Source organism: Sus scrofa, chromosome 14, assembly GCF_054392235.1.
Source record: "Sus scrofa isolate SSC_HxYL_T2T_F1_AM1 chromosome 14, Sscrofa_HxYL_maternal_Yorkshire_Landrace_v2.0, whole genome shotgun sequence".
NCBI classification, from domain to species: Eukaryota; Metazoa; Chordata; class Mammalia; order Artiodactyla; family Suidae; genus Sus; species Sus scrofa.
The window spans coordinates 124,659,223-124,680,726 of NC_139396.1; the positions used below are offsets into that span (position 1 = coordinate 124,659,223).

Here is a 21,504-nt window from a genome sequence, read left to right on the forward strand (position 1 = left end):
CTGCCATACTCGGATATGACACACCCACGGATCTCCTCTGTTGTCTGGCCAGCTCCTAATTCATTTCAACTTCCCCTTTACACCAAAGTGAAGGCACTTCTTTAAGATCACAGAGATCTGTGAGATAAGAAATCCTAGCGTTTTGAACGGAAAGTAGCAAATGATCCTTTTTTTATTCCCAGAAAGTTCTTACCCAAGGGTAATTTCCGAGGAACGAGCTATAAAATAAAAACAGCCTGCCTCCTTTCTCTAGTTCTAAGGGGGATCACAAGGAAGGGCACAATTCTCAAAAAGATTAGGCAAACCCAGCATTTCCTCTGAGCTTGGTTCTATATAGAGAATAAATATTTCTCTGTCTCTGTTATCAAGGGTTTATAATGCAAAAAGACTCAGCAAACAGAGAAAACGTATTCAGCAAGATGGTCTGCCAAATGCTTAGTAGTTCACAGCTTTCCAAATTTTTTTTTTCTCTGTGTTTAATGGTCTTAGCTTTTATTTTGGGGGAAGATTTAAAGAGCATTTGAGAAGCCAAGCCATGTAAAGGCTGGCCATTTTGCTGACTATTTACTCCATTTATGTACATAAAAGACACTCTTGAAACGTGAGAAGAAAGGTAGAGAATGCCCACCTTACCAAGACACCTTATTTTCTGAAAGTCAGTCACTTGGTAGGTCGGAATTTTAAAAAGTAATTATTATTTTGTGCTTTAAATACCCTCAGACATCAGGCTTAAATTATTCCACAAAAGTTGCAAATCATGCTTTCACAATGAAAATTAGCATCAAGGCAACACTTACAACAAGGCAAAATTGAAATATAGTTAAAAAAAAAAAGAATAAGCCAGATTTGCTTATTCATCAAGAATATTCATTCACTCCTTCAACAAATATCAATAGAGCTCTTTCTATATGCCAGATGCTGTTTTAAATGTTAGGGATATGGCAGTGAATAAAAGACCCAAAAATCTTGAATGCAGCATCTGGGGAAATCACACAGGAGGTGGATGGGAAGACAGCCTCACAATGATGTGGAAGGAACTCCTGATCCCTCCCATGGATGCAGGTCTCAATGGTACCAGCTCTTCATTTCACCTCTGCCTTCCCTTGTCTTTGAGAAAGCTGACCCACAAGTAGCATCGCTAGGTTTTTCAGCTGTAATTAGGGCTATGCTTTGGCTCCCAAATAGAAAGAAGAATGAGAAACAGGGAGGTTTTCCTGAGAGCTCAAGAATAAGAGCTGAAAAGGAGGTGGGAAGAAGGGAGCAAGGGAGGAAGAGGGGAAAGAATAAGAGAAGGGAAGTGTGAAATAGACTTGGCCTTGTGTGGAATTGTCTGAAATTATTTTTAGGGAAGAATATTTTTAGGGGGAAAATAAAAAGGTGGATAAGGAACCCCCTGAAGAAAAATGTTAGACTTGACTGAAAGTTCACAAACAAGCTGATCCCTGAGGCTGAATGTAGATATTATACTTAAGGTGGGGGGGGGGAGCAGGGGAAGGCAGGGAAGGCTCCCTTTCTTTGCTTTTGGTTCAAGAGCTCTCCAAATTTTTCCCGCTGGAACTCCTTTTCAGACCTCCCTTTTTGGACCTAGTCTTTGCTGTCTATCAGCTCCTGTGGTGCCTTCCCAGCTTCCCCAGGCAGCCTCTGCCAGGACTTGGACTTTGATCATCTTCTCCCTTTGCCTGCAGCCACAGGCATAAACTGCTTGTCCCCAAGCCTGGATCTGGCTTCCAGGATGTTGTACCAACCCAGGTGGGAGGCCCAACAAGAGATCAGTTCATATAGTTTCCTAGGTGGCCACCAGATGGCATTATCAGACCATCTTATACCTACTTATTGGGGGGTTGGGATGGTGGGTAGTTAAAGCAATAGATGTTTGGAAGGAGCAGGAAGGAGGATTACTCATGACAAGAAAAGAAATCATATTGTATTTTTGGGGTTATGCAAAAAATTAGCAAGCCTGGAACTCACAATCTGGTAAACTCCAATTCTTTAGGACATCAGTTCAGTTTTCCCTTCCATCCTTCACATTTTCATTACTTAAACAGGGACTTATATATTTAGGCTTGATTAAATCTAGCCTCGCTCTTGCTCACATAAGTAATATTGAATCCACAAAGATTAATCCTGAAAGATTAATTAATTGAGTACCAAAGGACATCTCAGAATATGAAATAATCTCATAAGAACAGCATACTTTTTCATTCTAATATATTTAGTCTGACATATCACATTTCAGTGATGAGGGCTGGGCCCTACTCAGCCCTTCCTGGATGTACAAACTGCATTCCATAAATTTTCCTATTTTAGGCTCAATTCTCTGAGGTCTCAAGTAATGTCCTACAGTAAAGGAGTTATATTTTCTTCTTTAGTCTCCTGGTTACCACTTGGTGAGACTTTTGAGGGCTAAGATCAACCAAAAGGTGATTTAAAAAAAAAAATGAGTGCTCATTAAAGTGTCTGGAAATTAAATAAAGTCAACAGCTTTTTAAAAAACAACACTCAGAAAATGTCGTGGAAGGAGATAATTTCATTCATTGCAACAATCAAAAAATTAAAATATCTAGAAATATCTTTTAAAATGGCCAGGGCCCATATGAAGAAAAGATAAAATGCTACAGAGAGATCTGAGAGAAGGGCTGAATCCATGATAAAAAATTTAATAAGAAAACCCAGTTTTATAAAAGTGCTAATTTCCCCTCAATTAATCTAAAGATATTATATAACTCTAATTGAAAACCCTAGCATTGAATTATGCATGTGATTAAGTTCATCATATGGGTAAAGCAAAAACCCAAAAATAGTATAAAGTCACGGAAATAAAAATTCAATAACAATTATTCAGAAATGGCCCAATCAATAGAACAAAATAGATAGAAAGTAGATTCAAATATATATAAGAGAAGTTAATATCAGAAAGTAAGTCATTTTTAAATGAGATTGAAAAATTAGATATTCATGAAGTCTGACAACTGGCTAGCAATTGAGGTAAAAGTAGATCTGACTTACCTTTCTCCTTATTCAAAAATAAATCCCAGGTGGATCAAAGATGATCATGTGAAAAAATTAAACCCTAAGACTACTATGAGGAAATACAGGTATTTCTACAATTCTGCCAAAGGTCATTATTAGCCATGATACAAAATCTTCAAATTAGAAAATGATATATTAATAAATTTTTGACAAAAATTTTATACACACAAAAAAGTAAATAAATAAAGGACATTTAATTTCAAAATCACTATGTACAGAATAAGAAGTCAAATGATAAACCTGCAGTCCAAATAAGAATACCTTAATATTCACAGAGCTCTTACAGGTTCATTGAAAAAAGACAACCAACTCATTAGAAATGGTGAAGCAATTAAGCAAAGATGGAATAAGAATATCCAATAAGCACTTGGAAATATGTATGACCTCATTAATAATTGCATATATGCAAATTTTAAAATGACAGAATTTGGGGTCATTTATCAATTTTTAAGAAGACAAAATCCTGGAGTTCCCATTGTGGCGCAGTGGTTAACGAATCCAACTAGGAACCATGAGGTTGTGGGTTCGGTCCCTGGCCTTGCTCAGTGGGTTAAGGACCCAGCGTTGCCATGAGCTGTGGTGTAGGTTGCAGATGCAGCTCGGATCCTGAGTTGCTGTGGCTCTGGAGTAGGCCGGTGGCTACGGCTCCAATTAGACTCCTAGCCTGGGAACCTCCATATGCTTTGGGAGCGGCCCTAGAAAAGGCAAAAAAGACAAAAAAAAAAAAAAAAAAAAAGACAAAATCCAATACTGGGAAAATGAAAAAAAAAAAACAAGTGCTCTATCATTTTGCTAGCTGGAGTTTCAACCGAGACAACAGTTTTGAGGAGCAGTTCGGTAGTGAGTATACATCAACATTTGCCTTTTGGTTCAGCAATAAGACTTCTAGGAATTTGTCTTAAGAATATAATTGTACAGCTATTAAATGATTAATGTGCATAGACATATAATAGAGGAAAATATGCAATATAAATATCTATCAATAGATTAAAGCTTAGTGTATGTATCATGTAACCATTAAAAACTGTGATGTACATATATCTACTTATTGATATGAAAACAACCCAACCACAAAGTGGATAGAAAACAATGACTAGCCCTAAAGAATAAGTAAAAGAATATTATATATTGTATTAATCTATTTATATAAAAGTAGGTGTTTGTATGAGTGTGTGTGCATGTGCATGTATAGATACTGAGAAGTCTAGAAGAATATCTACCAAAATACTAACAAAATAGCCATATATATATATATATATATTAGAGATTTTATTAGTTTTAAATTTTCCTCTTATTTATGCTTAATTTTTTAACTGTATATAATTTTTTAAAAGCCAAAACAAAAGATTTAAGAGCATTCTGTGATTCCTAAGTCACATAAGTGATTTTGGCAATAGAGATGCTCTGGTTCATAAAATCTTTAAAAAGCTGGTAATTAAATCTTAGATAGTTTTATTTGATTGGCTTTTCTGAAGTGTTTTATTACATTCATAAGTTCACACAAAGAAAAAAGAGAACTCATTGGCATTCAAAATCCCAGAATTACTATATAAAGAAATATTGGTATTCAGGGAAGTGTTTGTCCAAATTATAAATTCATTCTCCTCAATCTTATATAGAATAAATCTTACCTTTGAGGAAGCAGGGGGTGGGGTGGAGGGGGTGCAACCTAGACTGATTCTGAATATTCCCTAATATGCATAGTTAACATTTGTTACACTAACATATTATGCTCACTGTTAATTAGAAAGCAGGGTGCTTATAAAGCCTTTAGAATTTAACTTTACAATGCAAACAAATGTGAAAGTACAGTAAATCTCAGAGACAAAGGCACCAAAGTATTATATAATTGAGAAATGTATGCAACTCACATTAGGGGTTCCATTAATGTAGGGGGTTAGAGAAAAAGCAGATTAGGGAGTTATAATCTACATTGAGAGGGATTAGAAAGCAAATTAACTCTGCTGCCTGTCTTCCATTCTAACTATATAAAATTTAAGATAATGGCTCTTTAATTAAATGGGTTCTCCTGAGTTTTGTTGCTATAGGATAATAATTTACAGGGTAAAGGAAACTTGGTAGAATTACTTTGAAATACAGTGTTTTTTGGAATGTTGGGCTTAAAAAAGGTTTGCACTCTTAGAATGCCTCTTCCATGAGACCTCCTCTCTTATACTAGGTGAAATTCACTGCCATCTCCAGCCTGCATCAGTGCTTCCCCGGATTATCAGATTGCTAGGATCACCAAGAAGCTTTAGAAATATACAGACTCCTGAGCCAATATCCACAGATTCTCTCACAGGATCTGGAGACTCAGGGCTCTATTTAGGACCAATGGTTCTGGTTCTTTATCCCATGTTCTTTTAGAGTAACTTTCCCTCATTTAGTTACAAAGACTTTAAACTTATGGTATGGAGGACTTTACTTTTACTTTATATAGTTCATCTTAATGGTGTACTTCCAGTTTGGCCTAACAAAATCATCATGAATCATATTTTCATTGTTTTAGCTATTAGTTCTGTCAGGACTGCACTAAATGCAAATGAGGTAAGCATAGTTTTTATATCTTAATCAAGCTGTGGATTTTTTTAAATGCATAATACACAAAAGGGTTTGTAAACCTTTCTGACAATAAGAGATAAGAATAAATATTTTTCAGAAAAAGAAATATATTTTCAAGTCACTCATAAACATTTATGCATACAAATAAGAAATTGATGTGTACATATGTGTGTACATCTACGAAGAGACATAGATATAGATGCATATATTTATATATATGAAACTGAAACAAGTTTTACAATACCATACTTACTGTTATAGCTTATAATTCACTGTCTTCTACAAAATGTTATTCTACTTTAGACTTTTAAAATTCTGATCTTAATGCACTAACTTGATTTCATGATCCAATAATGGATCATGACCCAAAGTGTGAAAATTACTGGTCTTCAATAAACACATGAAAAGGTGTTAAACATCATGAGTCATGAGGGAAATGCAACTTAAAAGCACACTGAGATATACCAACAAGCATTAGAATAGTTACAATTACAAATAATGATGATGTTAATGATAATAAGAATAATAAATTATAATGCCAAGTGTCTTGTGAAGATATGGAACAATGGTAATTGTCATGCCTTGATGAGGGGAGTGTAAGTTGATGAGGTAACTTTGGGAAACCATTTCTTAACATCTACTAAAGCTGGGGAAAATCCCATATATGTATGCATTTTTTTTCTATGACCTAGTAATTCTTCTAAGTATACAGTAAACATTCTTCAAAATACACATATAATGATGTTCAAAGCAGCACTAGTGGTAATAACCCCATATAAAACTAACCCAGTCTACAAGAATAAAATAAGTAAAATCACATAAGTACAATTCTAAATTGTGTTATATTTACACAATGAATTCTATAAAATAACAAGAATGAACCAACTACTGTTCACTACATCAACATGAATGAGTCTCAGAAAATAACAATGAGCTGAAGTAGTCCAAAACCAAAAGAAAACACAATGTCCAAAAACAGGCAAAACTAACCTAAGGGGATGGAAACCAGAAGAGTCCTTACCTTGCAGGGAGAGGGCATGTTCTGTAAATGTCCTACTTTATCTGGGTGTGTACATACATTCATTTTGAAGGAATTAAGTGATATGTGCAGTTATTATCTCTGCAGTGTTTGGAATCTACATTAATAAGATTAATTTTTTAGATTACATTTTTAGAAACACAATGGACTTGTACCATTTGCCATTAAGTTAGATGTTGACCTGTCCTCTAAGACTATGTTTAAAATAGGATTCCACTATACTTTTAAACCATTCTCATCACTGTGTCCAAGCTGTACTTAGCTTGAGAATCTGTAAACAATCTAAATTGCCCATTCTGACTTCAGAATTGAGGAAGAAAAGTGAGCAGAGGAGAGGGGGAGGGGAAAAAGCAACAAAAGTTGACAAAATTTGGAAAGCACATAACAAAGCCTTCCTCTTTGAAAAAGTAAATTAGAAAATAAGAAATGAGAGTTTCCCTTTCGGGAGAGATTCAGACTTAATTAAAATAAAGCCTATCACTTAAACCTAAAAATACTTTAAAAATATTCATTAACTGTTGCTGCGTAATTACAATTTAATGACTTAACCCCAATTCTACTGGTATTCTCACAGTTCTGTAGGCGCAGAGTCTGGACACAGCTCAACCAACCTGAAACCAAGGTGTTGGCCAGGGCTGCAATGTCCTATGAGGTTCAGAGTACTCTTCCAAGTGCACTCACATTTGTTGGCAGAATTCATTTTCCATGTAGCTGTAGAAATCACAGAGGCTGCATCTTCAGGTACAGCAGGAGAGCATCTGCTGCAGCTCTCAACCTCTCTGCTCTTTAGACCCTCTTTGAAAAAGAATCACCTGATTAGACCAGGCCCACTGACATTCTAGGGGAGGGAAATATACCAGGCATGCACATGGAGCCATCCTTGAACTCTGCCTACCTACCACAGATATTTGGTAGTAACAGAAGCTAAGGATACAGAAAATATCCCCCTCCCCCCCAGGAAGGTCAACAAAGACCTATTTGCTACTACTCAAGTTGAGACAAGCATTCAGTGAGATCATAAGGCAATGGTTTTCTGCTGAATTTTTCTGTTATTAATGCAAAACCATAAGGGTTCTCTTATTGCCAACTTGAGGGTTTTTTTAGCCACCTACTATATAAAACTCTTTATGCTTATTAAAAACTATCATTTTTTTCAGATTAAATACAGAAAGTCATGAAAAGCAACAAGGTAGGAGAACAGTAGTGACCCTTACATTTTACCTGGTGTTAATTATTTCAATTTTATCTGAACTTCAGTAGACTCTGATTTTTCCTACCAAAGAATTTTTCTCACTCAGAGAAAGAGAAATGGAAAGGCAAAGAGTAATCCCAGAATTTACCAATAACAACAAAATAAAGGAATGACATAAAACTTTGGTTAAATAAAAAGTTCAAAGATTTCAGGAAGAGAATTCTGTGGCTCCTAATCCCACTTCACCTTGAGAAGTAATACTGAAGAAAGAGGGTAAGTGAATAAAATCCTTAAAATTCTGACTAGTATCCTCCTATTCAAAGAGAAGCAAACCGAGGTGGTTAGAAGCTAACCTAAGGAAATGCAATGAAAAACCATCAAGAACAGAAGCCCCAACATACCCTCTCAGCAAAGGTAATAATAAGGGCCACAGTAATTTGCTATCTTTTAGGACATAGGCTAAACTGGGATATACCAAGGGCCAGAGGGGTAACCCTTAGCTTGGTGGAATGTGCTCTGATACAGGACACTGAATGAGAATTCAGAATAAAGAACAGTCCTCCATAGTATGGGAAAAAGAATGTATATATTTGTATGACTGGGTCACTATGCTGTACAGCAGAAATTGACACAATACTGTAAATCAACCATATTTTCTTTTATTTTATTTTTTGTCTTCTTGCCATTTCTTGGGCCGCTCCCGTGGCATATGGAGGTTCCCAGGCTAGGGGTCCAATCGGGGCTGTAGCCAACAGCCTACACAACAGCCACAGCAACGCGGGATCCGAGACGCATCTGCAACCTACACCACAGCTCACGGCGACGCCAGATCCTTAACCTGCTGAGCAAGGCCAGAGATGGAACCCGCAACCTCATGGTTCCTAGTCAGATTCGTTAACCACTGTGCCACGACGGGAACTCCTCAACTATATTTTAATAAACAATAAACTATAAAAAAGAGCAGTCCTCCATTAAAGGCTACACTCAGCTGCAGGGACAGGTCCTCCCATCCTTTCCCCCAAACCTACACTTTCAGGCTACAGAGAATTGGATACATTAAATAGTAGCCTAAAGGATAAAATTAACTGATCTCAAGTAGGACTGAATATCAAGGAGAATTCAACTACACCATGACAGAACATGCATTAAGCTTTAAATAACCCATGAATGAGCAAAATGAAAAAATAATATTATTTCAACTATACAAACATGCTATAAAAATAACCACAGTGAAAAAAGAAAGCAACAGAATATGCATTAGACTGTTGAAAAACCAAGTTCAAGAAGGAAACACAACCCTCAGAATAGAAGCGGTTTTCTTACAAATACTTTCTACTGTGAAGGACCTTAACAAGTATATGTTATCATAAAGCAGAGGCTCAAAGATGAGATGTTAAAACAGCAGAACAAGATGCAAAAAGAGACTGCAGAGTTAAGCAAATACATTGAGGTCAAACACCAGCAGTGCAGATCTAATAGATAAATCAGAAGCAGCTAGGAATAGAATAGACACACCTCTTCAGAAATCAATGGCATGAAGTAAAGGCTTGTGTTAATAATAATAAATAAAACACGGAGGTAAAAATGTATTCAGGCAATTAAAGAGAAGATAACAAACATACCAAGATAATACAAGGATCACTGGTACTCCCAAAGAAAAGAATGAACGGAAATAACAAAATGTAAACAGAGGTACAATCTGTAAAATGTACACAGAAATAGAATACTGGATATTTTCCTTAAATCAATGAAAGGGATGGATGTTATGACCCAAGGGGCGTATAACATAGTTGGGAAAAAATGATAGCATTATTATCAACAAAAACTATCCAGGTAAAGTCATTGAACTTCAAAACATGGAAAGATGTATGAAGGCATCTCAAATGAAGAAAGAAATCAAGAAATATGCAAGGGGGGAATCACACTAATTCTTAACAGCATCATTCCATAAGAGAGCATACTACAAAAGTGTCTAGAAAGATGTGCATGTACAATAACATTAAACCTGCTATTTAAGGTTATGAAGTCAACAAGCAGACATTCTCAAACATGAAAGAATTTGGGGGACATAGTATGCATAAACCCTTTTGGGGGGAAACCAAAACCCATCCCAACCAAAGGACGAATCAAATTGAAGAATTTAGAACCATAATTCTAAATCATGATTACCACAGAACCTATTTCAAAGTAGAAACTAACATCTGTGGGAATCACATTACAAAAACAAAATGTAAATTTTACAGAATAAAAATAATACAAACCACAAAAATCAAGAGTCGAGAGAAATGGCGTGGGATAGAGTGTTAGGGTTTTAATCACATCAACTTTCACAGGGAACAATTGATACTAAAATTTTAACATATTATTTACATAAATCCAACTTCTTGATGGTTTTCATATTTTACCCATAATCTTCATACAATTTTTGAGGAACTTCTAAGCTCTAAAATTAGTAGCTCTTACTTAAAGTTCTTCCTCTTTTTTCATTTTTCTTCTTTTCAATTCAAATAAACTCAATTTTAATATTTTGTGAAAATAACATATATAGTGCAGACTCATAAGTTTTTTGTTTTTGTTTTTTGTCATTTTGCCATTTCTTGGGCTGTTCCCACAGCATATGGAGGTTCTCAGGCTAGGGGTCGAATCAGAGCTGTAGCCACCGGCCTATACCACAGCCACAGTAATGCCGGATCCGAGCCGTGTCTTTGACCTACACCACAGCTCACAGCAACACTGGATCCTTAACCCCCTGAGCAAGGCCAGGGATCGAACCTGCAACCTCATGGCTCCTAGTCAGATTTGTTAACCACTGAGCCATGATGGGAACTCCTCATTCTTATAAGTTTTTATCCATTAACTTGTTATCCACCAGTCTATTGAGTCAGCCAACCAGATAGCCAGCCATCTTTCTCAGTGGACATAAGCATAAAGGGACATCTAAAATAAGGCACAGCAAATGTTAACATGGGATATTTTCCCCTGCATAGGGAGAGTTTAGATGATCTCCTGCTTTATTTGTATTTTTCACTTGTGTTTTTTTTTAAATTGCTTGAAATTTGTATAAAAAGCACGTGTAATTTCTAGAAAAATTAAATTACTTCTCTAAAATATTACAGGGCCATTTTAAAAATAATGATTTCAGCCAGTCATTTCATTCAACTGCCTGCTGGTTCTATACACATCTCTCCATGAATGTGGCAAGTCTGGAATTAACGTCCTATTTAACCATATTCAATTTCACATAAATTTTTGCAAATTATTTGTGCACTCTAAATTCTCACTAACTTCTTGGATTATGAAACTAATTGGGGAGGAAGCCAGTTCTATGCGTCAATATAATCTCCTAGTGAGCTGTGGCGGAAAAAGATGCCTATGTATTCTTTGCCTCCTCTCTACTGAGAAGTAAACTCTCCCCTCTCCTTTATTTTAAGCTAGGCTTGTAACTTTTCTTCACCACTAGAGAGTGGGGCAAGTGGTGCTGTGTAAAGTCTGCCTTCAATCTTAAGAGACCTACAGCTTCCACCTTCACTGTGTGGAAAACTCCCTCATGGAATCCACCAGGCTGCAAGGAAGCCCAAGCCATGTGGAAGAGCACAGGGGAATCAGACATGTAGGTGAAGCCTCTTGGGACCTTTCACTCCAGCCTAAACACTAGCTGAGTGCAGCCAAGTGAATAATCCTATGGGGATGCCATTTGGAGTCAACGAACCACTCACATGAACTCTGCCCAAACTCCTGACCCAGGAAATGAGGAACAATAACAAATAAAAATAACAAATAAAAATAAAGTTATAGGGTGGCTGACTACACAGCAACAGAGAGTTGAGACAGCATAACAATGCTTTATTCTCCCAACTAGCACATGATCTTGGAAACTAGATTTGCTGGCAAGCACTTCACCTCATGACTAGGAATGAGTCTGTCCAGCCCCCACTGCTTTAACTTGATAGCTGCAGTCCCTAAAAGTGAGCCACAAACATTCACTAGTGTTTGAAGCAAATCCAAGATTCATTCCATGCTTACCTGCACTTTGACTCCATCTTGACTGATCCATTTATTCATTCAAAGACTATATCCTAAGTAACTACAATATACCAGGTACTGTTTTAAGGACAGAGAATACAACAGTGAGCGAGGCAGACAAAAATCTATGAAGTTGACAACATACGATGGGGTAGAGAGATAACTCCTAAATATAAACATATAAAAATGTATATTGGTCAGGAAATTATAAGTGCAATGGAGCCCTTTCACCCCTACCTCCCAGGCTAGATGTCTGGACCTCAGCTTTTCCTTGAAACTTGAGACTGGCGTGTCTCTTTAGCTGCAGATTCCCATTATTTCAAGCAGGAGTTACTTGTACAAGTTGTATTCAACAGAATTCAAACCCACTCTTTGCAAGGACATACTTAAAGATCACTGTGGGCCTATGCTTTCTTTCCTCCTCTAAGGCCTGGCTGCTAAATTATTTCTCTCCAACTCTCTCTAATTTTTCAAGTTTACAGGTTTATTCTATTCCACCTACAGGTAGAAATGTAATATATAATAAAATATATGTATCCACCCACACATTTTCTACTGGGTGGGTGTCTACTGGGTGTCTATATTATATTCCACTCAGTCTTCCACAGCTCTCATTCCTCTTCACTCCAATTTTATGGAGCAGCTTGGCTATCTCAGCTGCTTTTACTTCCTACCTACCCACTTCCTTCTGATTCTCCCAATAATCTGCTTTCTACACCCATCACTCAAAAGTAGTTAACTTTGTAAGGTCACCTCCTTCTTAGCCAATTCTTACTGTTTTGTTTTTTTTTTTTTTCCATTTCTGATAACACTTGATTTCCCTCCTCCCTGAAGTGCGACTGTAGATGGCCCAGTCTTTCTTGAAATGCTCTCCACTCTCAACTTCGGTGGCATTCCCTCCTCCTACTTCTTTATCTTAGGCTACATGGAGAAGTACCACCTCTACATAATGGCTAGAAGATATTCAACATCAAGAGAAAATTGAAACAATCTAAACCTCGCATCAGGCAGATCTGGTTTGAATTCTGGCTCTGTCCTTTAAACCAGCTAAAGTACTCTGAAAAAGATACTCGCCTTCCCTGAGCTTTCTCTGCCTCACACCTAAGAAAGGGGAAAAGAGTATCTACCTCACGGGTCACTGTGATGATTACATGGGAACATGCAAGTAATTAAGGCTTTCACCCCACTCTCTACCTAACAGACACTCAAAATACATAGCTGACTTCCTTCCCTCAGAACCCCATTTTAAGGAAAAGAACGGACAAATGAGGTTATAATCTGAGTTGATCCAATAAAACAGTAAGACGGCTGTAAAGCAAAGCAACTGAGAAAGAAAATAAGAATAGAGGGTTGTCATCTTTACATACAACAGAGCATAGCAGTGCTCAGTAGGTGTTTGTGGACTTTACTGGCATGATTGCTGGCTGGACCTGAATTGGTAAAGTGGCAGGATGAATGGTGAAAAGACAGAAGCAAGAGATAACTATGAAACAGAGTAAGGAAAATTTGGAAATGGATTAGCAAAGACGAGGACAAGGGATAAAGACAAAGGAGGAGTCAGAGAATCACATGCGTTTTCAAGCCAGAGTGACAGGAAAGATGGTGGACCATTATCTGAAATGAGAAGTTCTCAATCCACTGCAATCTACCTTTCATTCTAGGAGGCCTCTGAGACAGGTCTTGCTGGGATCACTGATGACCTTGATAGATCCAGCAGACGTCTCTCCATCCTCAGCAGGCCTGATAGCTCTGCAGCCCTCAGTGTTCACTCACTGCCTCCTTGAAACTCTTTCCACACTCCTTCAGTCTCTCCACCCCTCTGCACCCTCTTGCCCAGTCTTCTTTGCTGCTTTGTCCCCCACTAGCCATCCTTTACATTTTGGAATTCCTCAAGGTTGGGTCCCTACCCACTTTTCTTCTAATTCTACATTTCCTAGTTGTCCTCACCTATCACCAGTCCTTCAGAAACCTCTACGGGCTGATGATTCCAAAATCTGAACCTGCAGCAGAGATGCACAAATCCAACTGCCCCCTTCACATCTCTATGTTGCTATCTCTAAAACATCTCAATCACTCACTACTTTGTTCAACAGACTTTCATTAAATGGTCTATGGCTCTGGCACCATCCCAACATGTCGAAACAAATCATCATCTCTACAAACAGAACCTCCTTCTATTTCTCTAACCTCATGAATCCATCTAAGAGTGTGGTCCAGAAACCTGGGAGTCATCCTTGACCCCTTCTCTTTCATCATTCCCCTCCCAGTTATTAACACAGCCCTGTCTATTTTACCTCCTCAATATCTCTAAAACCTACCTACCCACTTCTGGCTGTCTCCTTTGCTACCACTTTAGAATCATTCTCTCTCTGTGGATTCTGGTAGCAGCCTCTAAATTGGTCCCCCCACACCTATTCTCCTTCCTAATCCATTCGCTTCAGGCATCCAGGGTGATCTTTTTTCTTTTTTAGCATTACTTTATTTGACTGAATAAGTAATATTTCAAAATATACAAGATATTAAATATAATAAGGTGTATATTGAGAAACATTACCTCAAATCCTATTTCTATCCTTCTCACCCCCACCTCATACATGTATCACTTTTGTTAGAATAGTGCGCACTCTTCCACCTTTTCTTTGTACAGTGGAAGCAAATAGGAATATATGCTCTTATCCTCCACTTTCTTACAGGTAAGATAGCATTATGGATACACTATTTTTTATTTTTCACTTAAGAATATATCCTTGAGGAATTCCTGCTGTGGCACAACAGGACTGGAGGCGCCTCTGCAGCGCTAGGATCCAGGTTCAATCCCTGACCCAGCAGGATGGGTGAAAGGATCTAGGATTGCCACAGCTGCAGGGTAGGTTGCAAGTGTAGCTCAGATCTGATCCCATGAACTCCACATGTAGCAGGGTGGCCAAAAAAGAAAAAAAAACAAAAAACAATGTATCCTTAAGATACTTTCACACTGGTACATCGAGAGCTCCCTCATGCTTCTTGAGAGCTGCAGAGCATCCCACTGTAGAGCTCTGCCATCATTTATGTATCCAGTAATAAATAAATAATAGATAATAAATTGAAATAGTATACACAACATTCTTACCCACTCTGTCCACCAGTCAAGGACATTCACACATCAGATGTGAACACCCAATTACATAAAGGATGAAACAATTCCAACATTTTCTTGGTCTTATGGCCACTAAAACTTAGTGGCCACCTATCCTTCAGTTGGCCTTTGAAGAAAAGGAAGGATGCTGTTGGCCAAGGCTCCTGTTCAATTATTCAGGGTCCCACTGATACAGAGCACAACTGATGTTTCTTCTCATTAGCCAAGAACACGGCCATTATCTGGAGCCCAGAGTGTTGTTCACAAAAATCTGCAAGTGATGAGGGTGTGTGTTCTTAAGCTATCCTTACAGAAAAGACAAGAAGATAAATTTCCCTAATTTACCCAAGTTGCTGCACTATTTGAATATAAACATAATTTTCCTACTTTAAGAATATCATGCATAGCAGTTTAAATCGATCAATATTCAATTTTTTAAAAAGCATATGAAAAGATGGCACCCATAGCTTTGGGTAAGACATATGTCTCTCTATTTAATACTCTGAAAACATTATTTCCCCTTAAGTGAATTGTGTGGAAAGTTACAAATTAAATTTACCCTATACTTTCTTTTCTATTCATTATTGTGGGTAATTGTTAATTAATTTGCCCATTTCCATTAATCTTCCCCCAAAGCAATCAACTAGCAAATATATTTAATCTTTAAAAGCATATTATATATGCAGATATATGCATAATTTCAACGTGTTTTCTTTCTGAACCAAACTGCTTATCTGATCTAGGCCTATCACAAATGTTCATATAGTTCCACTGAAATAGAACAGAATATAAATCAGCATATACTCACCAAAATGCATTTTCTGATTTGAAGTTTTAAACATAATATGCTTTAAATCTCACAACTAACTATAACAAAATATACACTTTAAAATAATTATGAGAACAATGAATGAAAGAAGTTTTAGAACTAGAAAAGCAATGATATAATATATTCCAACCTAGAAAAGGAATTTTAAAAATTAGTTTCTGAAAATCAAAGCAAAAATAAAACAGTAACAGCAGAACCAGTTGGCAAAATGCCAAGAGTTAGTGCTTTGAACAAAATGAATAAAATTAAAAAACCCCTTTGTGAAATGAAAAAGAAATGAAAAGAGAAGGAAAATATCATGTAAAAAGGGCAAAAAATTTCAAGATAAATTAAAACATAAAACAAAGAATTAAGAAAAACCTTTGGTAAGAACTATAAATCATTATATTTTTAAAAAACAGTATTTAGGAAGGCATCTCAAAAAAAAATGACCATAAAATAATTCAATAATCTCCTGAATTCAGATAATATTAAAACAAATTCATGAAAAGAAAACCCCTGCATCATAGCAGTATAATTTTATTCTTATCTATGTAACACTTTCAAACAACAAAGGGGCATTTGGTTATTTATTCCCTTCTTTCATTGTAATCCTTTATTCTCACAGTCTTTTAATATTTTCCCTTAAAATGGCATTATTTAATAGTTCAAAATTATATTTGAAATAAATTCAGTACTAGTAGTCTATACAAGCCATTGCAGAGTCTAAAGCTTAGCTGTCTTCCTCTTCTTCTAGGATAGAAAAAATACATCAATAAGAGATGGAGACTTTTTTCCCCCTCTTCCTTCCCCCTTTAGCACTTTAACCACTAAAAACCCACAGCTATAGTCCAGAGGCTATTTCTAATCTCTCTTCTTCCCCTTGGTCCCTTTTTATATGACATATTTTTAGACTAAAACAAAAATCCCTCAGAATTAAAAACTGTAGCTGATATACTTACTTTCTACTTTATGAAGAAAAACAAAATACGTGCTTTTTATATATTTGTCTACCCAGAACCCTACCCTGTATTGTGTAAATTTAATGAAATATGGCATATTTTTCATTTTTTCCCCCAGAATGATTATGCTAAAAGAACAAGAAGAACAAAAATAATTCTGCCTCATGTTTTCATAGCATTTGAATAATACTAGCTGATATTTACTGAGCATACAGCATTCTAGGCTCTGTGATAAATGCTTATATATAGCATCAGATTCAGTCCTTGCAACCCTAAATGGTAGGTACTATTCCCATTTTACAAAGGAAGATATTGAGGCCCAGAGAGCTTAACTTACTCTCCCAATGTCATATAGCTAATAAAGCCCCAAACTGGATCTCAAACGCAGGCTTTTCTGTCTCTGGAGCCTCGTCTTAATAATGCCCACTTTTCTACTAAATCATTTACAAAGCACAACAATATACCTGGTCTAGTATAATCCCTGTTTCCCATTTATGTTGGAGAACCATTTAAGTCTAGTTGGAAAGAGCTTAGAAGAACTGACCCTAACTCAAGATGGAAATTTCCACTCAGAGCATCCCTAGCTTTTAGTTAAACTCATATACTGACAGAGAAGTCACAGCTGCTTGAAGCAAACAGCTACACTGTTGGATGGTCACAAGTTTTTAACAAGTTCTATGTTGAGTCCTGGACAAATCCTTATAATAAATCTCCTCCATGAGTGTCCTTCTTTTAGAGCAACTGACACTAATTCTTAATATTTTCCATATGACAAATATTCAAATGACTGTAGCCATTTATGATCTTTTTTACGTCTTCCGTTTGGTGAAGTCCTTTCCACTAGAAATGACAGCACCCCAAGCTCAAACGAGATTAAGCAAGAAGGCAAATGTAATGGCTCACAAATAAAACAAGTTAAGGTTATACTTCTGGCATGTCTTAATCCAGGAGTTCAAATGATGTCACTAGAATCTGGGTTCTCTCCAACTCTGATTGATGTGGCTTAATTCTCAAGCTCCATGTATAGCAATATGGCATCCAGCAGCTCCAGAGATACATTTTACAAGGTTTAATCTGATTCAAAAGTGTGTGCTTTGTCCCAGCACACCCAGAAAAAGCCTTATTGTGTTTTGAGGGATCTGATCGGTTCACATATTCATCCCTGAGCAAATCACGCAGGTCAGGAAAAACACCCAACACACAAGACTGGCATCCACTCAAGCCAAAACACATGGAGTAAGAATAGTGATAGTGCTTGTTTTCCAGTCAAAAATAGTAGTTGTTCCAGGCATTGTCCTTGTTTTTTTTTCCTTTCATTTTTTAAATTTTTATTGAAGTACAGTTGATTTACAATGTTGCAATCATTTCTGCTGTATAACAAAGTGATTCAGTTATGCATGTACACACATCCATTCTTTTTCAAATTATTTTTCCATATAGATCATCACAGAATATTGGGCAGAATTCTCTGTGCTATACAGCAGGTTGCTATTAGTCAGTCATTCCATATATCATAGGTGGACATGCTGATCCCAGATCTCCAGTCCATTCCCAGTCCACCTATCCCCTTTGATAACCACAAGTTTGTTTTCAAAGTCTGTGAGACTATTCCTGTTCTGCAAATAAGTTCATTCGTATCCTTTTTTAAGATTCAACAGTATTTCCACTGTCTGACCTAACTTCACTTGGTATGATAATCTCTAAGTCCACCCATGTTGCTGTAAATGGCATTATTCCATTGTTTTTTATGGCTAAGTAGTATTCTGTTGTATATTTGTACCACATCTTCTTTATCCATTCCTCCATGATGGATATCTAGGTTCATTCCATGTCTTAGCTACTATAAATACTGCTGCTATGAACATTGGGGTACATGTATCTTTTAGAATTATGGTTTTCTCCAGATAGATGCCCAGGAGTGGGGTTGCTGGATCATATGGTAGTTCTATTTTTAGATTTTCAGCAACCTCCATACTGTTGTTCCACAGTGCTTGTACAAATTTACATTCCCATCAACAATGTAAGAAGGTTCCCTTTTCTCAGCATCCTCTCCATTATTTATTGTTTGTAAACTTTTTGATGATGGCCATTCTGGCTGGGGTAATGTGACACCTCCTAGTATATTTTATTTGCATTTCTCAAATAATTAGCAATGTTAAGAATATTTTCATCTGTTTTTTTGGCCATCTGTATATCTTGGAGAAATGTCTATATAGGTGTTCTGCCCATTTTTTTGATTGGACTGTTTTTTATGATATTGAGCTGTATGAGTTTTTTGTATATTGTGGAGATTAATTTATTGTCAGTTGCTTCATTTGCGAATATTTTCCCCCATTCTGTGGGTTGTCTTTTTGGTTTGTTTAGGGTTTACTTTGCTGTGCAGAAAATTTTAATTAGGTCCCATTTGTTTATTTTTGTTTTTATTTTCATTATACTAGGAGATGGATCTGAGAAGACAATGCTATGGTTTATGTCAGAGAGTGTTCTGCCTATATTTTCCTCTAAAAGTTTTATAGAATCTGGTTTTACATTTAAGTCTTGAATCCATTTTAAGTTTCTTTTTGGGTATGGTGTTGGAGAATGTTATAATTTCTTTCTTTTATATGTAGCTGTCCAAATTTTCCCAGCACCACTCACTGAAGAGACTTTCTTTTCTCCATTGTATATTCTTCCCTCCTTTGTCATAGATTAGTTAACTATAGGAATGTGGGTATATTTCTGGGCTTTCTATCCTGTTACATTGATCTATATTTCTATTTTTGTACCAGTACCATACCATTTTAATGACAGCAGCTTTGGGGTACAGTCTTAAGACAGGGAGCCTGAGGCCTCCAGCCCCATTTCTTTCTCAGGATTGCTTTGGCTATACGGGGTCTTTTGTGTTTCCATACAAATTTAATTTTTTTGTTCAGTTCTGTGAAAAATGCGACTGGCAATTTGATAGGGATTGTGTTGAATCTGTAATTGCCTTGGGTAGTATAGCCATTTTGACAATATTGATTCTTCTTATCCAAGAGCATGGTATATCTTTCCATCTGTTTGTGTCATCTTTGATTTCTTTAATCAGCATTTTATAGTTTTAAAAGATACAAGGTTTTGTATTTTAGGTAGGTTTATTCCTAGGTATTTTATTCTTTTTGATGTGACAATAAATGGGATTGTTTCCCTAATTTCTCTTTCTGGTATTTCATTTTCGGTACTGAGAAATGCAGCAAATTTCTGTGTACTAATTTTGTATCCTGAAACTCTACCAAATTCATCAATGAGCTCTAAATGTCTTCTGGTAGCATCTTTAGGATTTTCTATGTATTGTATCACATCATCTGCAAACATGACAGTTTTACTATTCCTTTCCAATTTGGCTTCCTTTTCTTTTTCTACTATTATTGTTATGGCCGCTACATTCAAAACTATATTGAACAAACAGCCTTGTCTTGTTCCTAATCTTAGTGGGAATTCTTTCAGCTTTTCACCATTGAGAATGTTAGCTGTGGGTTTGTCATTTATGGCCTTATTATGTTGAGGTAGTTTCACTCTGTGCCCTATTTTTGGAGGGTTTTTATCATAAATAAATGTTGGATTTTGTCAAAAGCTTTTTTTGCCTGTATTGAGAAGATCATATGGTTTTTATTCTTCACTTTGGTAATGTGATGTATCACACTGATTTATTTGCGGATAGTAAAAAACTTGCATCCCTGGTATAAATCACACTTGATCATGGTGTATGATCCTTTTAATGTATTACTGGATTCAGTTCCTTAGTATCTTGTTGAGGATTTTTGCATCTATATTCATTAGTGATATTGACCTCTAATTTTCTTTTTTTGTGGTATCTTTGGTTTTGGTATCAGGGTGATGGTGGCCTCATAGAATGAGTTTTTGGAATGTTCCTTCCTCTGCAATTTTTTGGAAGAGTTTCAGAAGGATAGGTGTTAACTCTTCTTTAAATTTTCATTAGAATTCACCTGTGAAGCCGTCTGTCCCTGGAGTTTTGTTTATTGGCAGTTTTGTTTTGTTTTGTTTTTTGCTTTTTAGGGCCACACCTGTGGCATAGAGAAGCCCCCAGGCTACAGGTTGAATCAGAGCTACAGCTGCCAGCCTATGCCACAGCCACAGCAATGCCAGATCCAAGCCATGTCTGCAACCAATACCACAGTTCAGGGCAATGCCAGATCTTTAACCCACTGAGAAGGGCCAGGGATCGAATCCTCATCCTCATGGATACTACTTGGGTTCTTAATCTGCTGAGCCACAATGGGAACTCCTGTTGGAAGTTTTTAAATTACAGTTTCAATTTCAGTACTTATGATTGGTCTGTTCATCTTTTCTTTTTCTTCCTGGTTTAGTCTTTTTGAGAATTTGCCATTCTCAAAAAGCTTGTCCATTTCATTGGCATACAATTAGTTGATTATAATAGTCTTTTATGATCCTATGCATTTCTGTGAGGTCCATTGTAACTTTAACTTCTCCTTTTTCTTTTCTAATTTTATTGATTTGAGCCCGCTCCTTTTTTTTTTTTTTTTTTTTCCCTTGGTGAGTCTGGCTAAGGGTTTCTCAAATTTGTTGATCTTTTCAAAGAAAAATATTTTCATTTCATTGATCTTTCCTAGGGTTTTCTCCATTTCTATTTCATTTGTTTCTGCTCTGATATTAAGATTTCTTTTCTACTGCTCACTTTGGGTTTTGTTTGTTCTTCTTTACCTAGTGGCTTTAGGTTTAAGGTTAGGTTGTTTACTTGAGATTTATCTTGTTTCCTAAGGTAAGCTTGTATTT

General features: G+C 36.5%; 2 protein-coding genes across 7 annotated transcripts in view; one reads left to right on the plus strand and one right to left on the minus strand.

Annotated features, from left to right (window-relative positions):
• The window catches only part of RPP30 (ribonuclease P/MRP subunit p30), a 345,838-nt gene that overhangs the window by 203,280 nt on the left and 121,054 nt on the right, over positions 1-21,504 (plus strand). The window lies entirely within an intron of this gene.
• HTR7 (5-hydroxytryptamine receptor 7) overlaps positions 1-21,504 on the minus strand; it is a 106,666-nt gene that overhangs the window by 12,045 nt on the left and 73,117 nt on the right.